Raw genomic sequence first — 7,103 nt, 5'->3', positions numbered from 1 at the left:
CGGAGGTCTGCCGAGTGTTTTGCAAGAAGAGAAAGAAAGTTGTTCAAAACAGCTTGCAATCGAACGTTCATGTGAATAGAAAAGGCAGGAGAGTGGTCAGGTACTGTTTTCTCTCAGTTGACAAACTGCGCACACAATCGCAGTGTTGTACAGCTTGTTTCATCACCTTTGCGAAGTTGCCGCTCTCTCCGGCTCCCGGAGACGAAGAAGCTACTTCTTCGCGCAAAGACGATTCTGCCGCTCACAGTGCTCTGCGGTGTGCGCCTTCTGCCGAAAGAGGTCCGGGAGCGGTGCTTAGCTCTGCACTGCACCGTACCTTCGTCTTTAGCCTCTCTTCTCGTCTACATCTTAGCAAAAAGCTTTTCCACTCTGTCTGGCAAGGAGAAACTTTGCCAGCACAGAAAACATCTCCCATCGTGTTCTAGAGGCTGCACGGAGGTCTGCCGAGTGTTTTGCAAGAAGAGAAAGAAAGTTGTCCAAAACAGCTTGCAATCGAATGTTCATGTGAATAGAAAAGGCAGGAGAGTGGTCAGGTACTGTTTTCTCTCACTTGGCAAGCTGCGCACACACTCGCAGTCTTGTACAGCTTGTTTCATCACCTTTGCCAAGTTGCCGCTCTCTCCGGCTCCCGGAGACGAAGAAGCTGCTTCTTCGCGCAAAGACGATTCTGCCGCTCACAGTGCTCTGCGGTGTGCGCCTTCTGCCGAAAGAGGCCAGGGAGCGGTGCTTAGCTCTGCAGAGCACCGTACCTTCGTCTTTAGCCTCTCTTCTCGTCTACATCTTAGCAAAAAGCTTTTCCACTCTGTCTGGCAAGGAGAAACTTTGCCAGCACAGAAAACATCTCCCTTCGTGTTCTAGAGGCTGCACGGAGGTCTGCCGAGTGTTTTGCAAGAAGAGAAAGAAAGTTGTCCAAACAGCTTGCAATCGAATGTTCATGTGATTAGAAAAGGCAGGACAGTGGTCAGGTACTGTTTTCTCTCAGTTGGCAAGCTGCGCACACAATCGCAGTCTTGTACAGCTTGTTTCATCACCTTTCCCAAGTTGCCGCTCTCTCCGGCTCCCGGAGACGAAGAAGCTGCTTCTTCGCGCAAAGACGATTCTGCCGCTCACAGTGCTCTGCGGTGTGCGCCTTCTGCCGAAAGAGGTACGGGAGCGGTGCTTAGCTCTGCCGAGCACCGTACCTTCGTCTTTAGCCTCTCTTCTCGTCTACATCTTAGCAAAAAGCTTTTCCACTCTGTCTGGAAAGGAAAAACTTTGCCAGCACAGAAAACATCTCCCATCGTGTGCTAGAGGCTGCACGGAGGTCTGCCGAGTGTTTTGCAAGAAGAGAAAGAAAGTTGTCCAAAACAGCTTGCAATGGAATGTTCATGTGAATAGAAAAGGCAGGAGAGTGGTCAGGTTCTGTTTTCTCTCAGTTGGCAAGCTGCGCACACAATCGCAGTGTTGTACAGCTTGTTTCATCACCTTTGCGAAGTTGCCGCTCTCTCCGGCTCCGGGAGACGAAGAAGCTGCTTCTTCGCGCAAAGACGATTCTGCCGCTCACAGTGCTCTGCGGTGTGCGCCTTCTGCCGAAAGAGGCCAGGGAGCGGTGCTTAGCTCTGCAGAGAACCGTACCTTCGTCTTTAGCCTCTCTTCTCGTCTACATCTTAGCAAAAAGCTTTTCCACTCTGTCTGGCAAGGAGAAACTGTGCCAGCACAGAAAACATCTCCCATTGTGTTCTAGAGGCTGCACGGAGGTCTGCCGAGTGTTTTGCCAGAAAACAAAGAAAGTTGTCCAAAACAGCTTGCAATCGAATGTTCATGTGAATAGAAAAGGCAGGAGAGTGGTCAGGTACTGTTTTCTCTCAGTTGGCAAGCTGCGCACACAATCGCAGTGTTGTACAGCTTGTTTCATCACCTTTGCGAAGCTGCCGCTCTCTCCGGCTCCCGGAGACGAAGAAGCTGCTTCTTCGCGCAAAGACGATTCTGCCGCTCATAGTACTCTGCACTGTGTGTCTTCTGCCGAAAGAGGTCCGGGAGCGGTGCTTAGCTCTGCAGAGCACCGTACCTTCGTCTTTAGCCTCTCTTCTCGTCTACATCTTAGCAAAAAGCTTTTCCACTCTGTCTGGCAAGGACAAACTGTGCCAGCACAGAAAACATCTCCCATCGTGTTCTAGAGGCTGCACGGAGGTCTGCCGAGTGTTTTGCAAGAAGAGGAAGAAAGTTGTCCAAAACAGCTTGCAATCGAATGTTCATGTGAATAGAAAAGGCAGGAGAGTGGTCAGGTACTGTTTTCTCTCAGTTGGCAAGCTGCGCATACAATCGCAGTCTTGTACAGCTTGTTTCATCACCTTTGCGAAGTTGCCGCTCTCTCCGGCTCCCGGAGACGAAGAAGCTGCTTCTTCGCGCAAAGACGATTCTGCCGCTCATAGTGGTCTGCACTGTGTGTCTTCTGCCGAAAGAGGTCCGGGAGCGGTGCTTAGCTCTGCACTGCACCGTACCTTCGTCTTTAGCCTCTCTTCTCGTCTACATCTTAGCAAAAAGCTTTTCCACTCTGTCTGGCAAGGACAAACTTTGCCAGCACAGAAAACATCTCCCATCGTGTTCTAGAGGCTGCACGGAGGTCTGCCGAGTGTTTTGCAAGAAAACAAAGAAAGTTGTCCAAAACAGCTTGCAATCGAATGTTCATGTGAATAGAAAAGGCAGGAGAGTGGTCAGGTACTGTTTTCTCTCAGTTGGCAAGCTGCGCACACACTCGCAGTGTTGTACAGCTTGTTTCATCACCTTTGCCAAGTTGCCGCTCTCTCCGGCTCCTGGAGACGAAGAAGCTGCTTCTTCGCGCAAAGACGATTCTGCCGCCCACAGTGCTCTGCGGTGTGCGCCTTCTGCCGAAAGAGGCCCGGGAGCGGTGCTTAGCTCTGCAGAGCACCGTACCTTCGTCTTTAGCCTCTCTTCTCGTCTACATCTTAGCAAAAAGCTTTTCCACTCTGTCTGGCTAGGAGAAACTGTGCCAGCACAGAAAACATCTCCCATCATGTTCTAGAGGCTGCACGGAGGTCTGCCGAGTGTTTTGCAAGAAGAGAAAGAAAGTTGTTCAAAACAGCTTGCAATCGAATGTTCATGTTAATAGAAAAGGCAGGAGAGTGGTCAGGTACTGTTTTCTCTCAGTTGACAAACTGCGCACACAATCGCAGTGTTGTACAGCTTGTTTCATCACCTTTGCGAAGTTGCCGCTCTCTCCGGCTCCCGGAGACGAAGAAGCTACTTCTTCGGCAAAGACGATTCTGCCGCTCACAGTGCTCTGCGGTGTGCGCCTTCTGCCGAAAGAGGTCCGGGAGCGGTGCTTAGCTCTGCAGAGCACCGTACCTTCGTCTTTAGCCTCTCTTCTCGTCTACATCTTAACAAAAAGCTTTTCCACTCTGTCTGGCAAGGAGAAACTGTGCCAGCACAAAAAACATCTCCCATCGTGTTCTAGAGGCTGCACGGAGGTCTGCCGAGTGTTTTGCAAGAAAACAAAGAAAGTTGTCCAAAACAGCTTGCAATCGAATGTTCATGTGAATAGAAAAGGCAGGAGAGTGGTCAGGTACTGTTTTCTCTCAGTTGGCAAGCTGCGCACACAATCGCAGTCTTGTACAGCTTGTTTCATCACCTTTCCCAAGTTGCCGCTCTCTCCGGCTCCCGGAGACGAAGAAGCTGCTTCTTCGCGCAAAGACGATTCTGCCGCTCACAGTGCTCTGCGGTGTGCGCCTTCTGCCGAAAGAGGTCCGGGAGCTGTGCTTAGCTCTGCAGAGCACCGTACCTTCGTCTTTAGCCTCTCTTCTCGTCTACATCTTAGCAAAAAGCTTTTCCACTCTGTCTGGCAAGGAGAAACTTTGCCAGCACAGAAAACATCTCCCTTCGTGTTCTAGAGGCTGCACGGAGGTCTGCCGAGTGTTTTGCAAGAAGAGAAAGAAAGTTGTTCAAAACAGCTTGCAATCGAATGTTCATGTTAATAGAAAAGGCAGGAGAGTGGTCAGGTACTGTTTTCTCTCAGTTGGCAAGCTGCGCACACAATCGCAGTCTTGTACAGCTTGTTTCATCACCTTTGCCAAGTTGCCGCTCTCTCCGGCTCCCGGAGACGAAGAAGCTGCTTCTTCGCGCAAAGACGATTCTGCCGCTCACAGTGCTCTGCGGTGTGCGCCTTCTGCCGAAAGAGGTCCGGGAGCGGTGCTTAGCTCTGCCGAGCACCGTACCTCCGTCTTTAGCCTCTCTTCTCGTCTACATCTTAGCAAAAAGCTTTTCCACTCTGTCTGGAAAGGAAAAACTTTGCCTGCACAGAAAACATCTCCCATCGTGTGCTAGAGGCTGCACGGAGGTCTGCCGAGTGTTTTGCAAGAAGAGAAAGAAAGTTGTCCAAAACAGCTTGCAATCGAATGTTCATGTGAATAGAAAAGGCAGGAGAGTGGTCAGGTACTGTTTTCTCTCAGTTGCCAAGCTGCGCACACAATCGCAGTGTTGTCGAGCTTGTTTCATCACCTTTGCGAAGCTGCCGCTCTCTCCGGCTCCCGGAGACGAAGAAGCTGCTTCTTCGCGCAATGACGATTCTGCCGCTCACAGTGCTCTGCGGTGTGCGCCTTCTGCCGAAAGAGGTCCGGGAGCTGTGCTTAGCTCTGCAGAGCACCGTACCTTCGTCTTTAGCCTCTCTTCTCGTCTACATCTTAGGAAAAAGCTTTTCCACTATGTCTGGCAAGGAGAAACTGTGCCAGCACAAAAAACATCTCCCATCGTGTTCTAGAGGCTGCACGGAGGTCTGCCGAGTGTTTTGCAAGAAGAGAAAGAAAGTTGTTCAAAACAGCTTGCAATCGAATGTTCATGTTAATAGAAAAGGCAGGAGAGTGGTCAGGTACTGTTTTCTCTCAGTTGACAAACTGCGCACACAATCGCAGTGTTGTACAGCTTGTTTCATCACCTTTGCGAAGTTGCCGCTCTCTCCGGCTCCCGGAGACGAAGAAGCTACTTCTTCGCGCAAAGACGATTCTGCCGCTCACAGTGCTCTGCGGTGTGCGCCTTCTGCCGAAAGAGGTCCGGGAGCGGTGCTTAGCTCTGCACTGCACCGTACCTTCGTCTTTAGCCTCTCTTCTCGTCTACATCTTAGCAAAAAGCTTTTCCACTCTGTCTGGCAAGGAGAAACTTTGCCAGCACAGAAAACATCTCCCATCGTGTTCTAGAGGCTGCACGGAGGTCTGCCGAGTGTTTTGCAAGAAAACAAAGAAAGTTGTCCAAAACAGCTTGCAATCGAATGTTCATGTGAATAGAAAAGGCAGGAGAGTGGTCAGGTACTGTTTTCTCTCAGTTGGCAAGCTGCGCACACAATCGCAGTCTTGTACAGCTTGTTTCATCACCTTTCCCAAGTTGCCGCTCTCTCCGGCTCCCGGAGACGAAGAAGCTGCTTCTTCGCGCAATGACGATTCTGCCGCCCACAGTGCTCTGCGGTGTGCGCCTTCTGCCGAAAGAGGCCCGGGAGCGGTGCTTAGCTCTGCAGAGCACCGTACCTTCGTCTTTAGCCTCTCTTCTCGTCTACATCTTAGCAAAAAGCTTTTCCACTCTGTCTGGCAAGGAGAAACTTTGCCAGCACAGAAAACATCTCCCTTCGTGTTCTAGAGGCTGCACGGAGGTCTGCCGAGTGTTTTGCAAGAAGAGAAAGAAAGTTGTTCAAAACAGCTTGCAATCGAATGTTCATGTTAATAGAAAAGGCAGGAGAGTGGTCAGGTACTGTTTTCTCTCAGTTGACAAACTGCGCACACAATCGCAGTGTTGTACAGCTTGTTTCATCACCTTTGCGAAGTTGCCGCTCTCTCCGGCTCCCGGAGACGAAGAAGCTACTTCTTCGCGCAAAGACGATTCTGCCGCTCACAGTGCTCTGCGGTGTGCGCCTTCTGCCGAAAGAGGCCCGGGTGCGGTGCTTAGCTCTGCAGAGCACCGTACCTTCGTCTTTAGCCTCTCTTCTCGTCTACATCTTAGCAAAAAGCTTTTCCACTCTGTCTGGCAAGGAGAAACTGTTCCAGCACAGAAAACATCTCCCATCGTGTTCTAGAGGCTGCACGGAGGTCTGCCGAGTGTTTTGCAAGAAAACAAAGAAAGTTGTCCAAAACAGCTTGCAATCGAATGTTCATGTGATTAGAAAAGGCAGGAGAGTGGTCAGGTACTGTTTTCTCTCAGTTGGCAAGCTGCGCACACAATCGCAGTCTTGTACAGCTTGTTTCATCACCTTTGCCAAGTTGCCGCTCTCTCCGGCTCCCGGAGACGAAGAAGCTGCTTCTTCGCGCAAAGACGATTCTGCCGCTCACAGTGCTCTGCGGTGTGCGCCTTCTGCCGAAAGAGGTACGGGAGCGGTGCTTAGCTCTGCCGAGCACCGTACCTCCGTCTTTAGCCTCTCTTCTCGTCTACATCTTAGCAAAAAGCTTTTCCACTCTGTCTGGAAAGGAAAAACTTTGCCTGCACAGAAAACATCTCCCATCGTGTGCTAGAGGCTGCACGGAGGTCTGCCGAGTGTTTTGCAAGAAGAGAAAGAAAGTTGTCCAAAACAGCTTGCAATCGAATGTTCATGTGAATAGAAAAGGAAGGAGAGTGGTCAGGTACTGTTTTCTCTCAGTTGCCAAGCTGCGCACACAATCGCAGTGTTGTAGAGCTTGTTTCATCACCTTTGCGAAGCTGCCGCTCTCTCCGGCTCCCGGAGACGAAGAAGCTGCTTCTTCGCGCAATGACGATTCTGCCGCTCACAGTGCTCTGCGGTGTGCGCCTTCTGCCGAAAGAGGTCCGGGAGCTGTGCTTAGCTCTGCAGAGCACCGTACCTTCGTCTTTAGCCTCTCTTCTCGTCTACATCTTAGGAAAAAGCTTTTCCACTATGTCTGGCAAGGAGAAACTGTGCCAGCACAAAAAACATCTCCCATCGTGTTCTAGAGGCTGCACGGAGGTCTGCCGAGTGTTTTGCAAGAAGAGAAAGAAAGTTGTTCAAAACAGCTTGCAATCGAATGTTCATGTTAATAGAAAAGGCAGGAGAGTGGTCAGGTACTGTTTTCTCTCAGTTGACAAACTGCGCACACAATCGCAGTGTTGTACAGCTTGTTTCATCACCTTTGCGAAGT

The sequence above is a fragment of the Melozone crissalis genome, unplaced genomic scaffold, assembly GCF_028551555.1.
Source record: "Melozone crissalis strain CALT ecotype California unplaced genomic scaffold, PUWL_Pcris_2 ptg000120l_1, whole genome shotgun sequence".
Lineage (NCBI taxonomy): Eukaryota > Metazoa > Chordata > Aves > Passeriformes > Passerellidae > Melozone > Melozone crissalis.
This window is presented reverse-complemented; position numbering follows the sequence as displayed.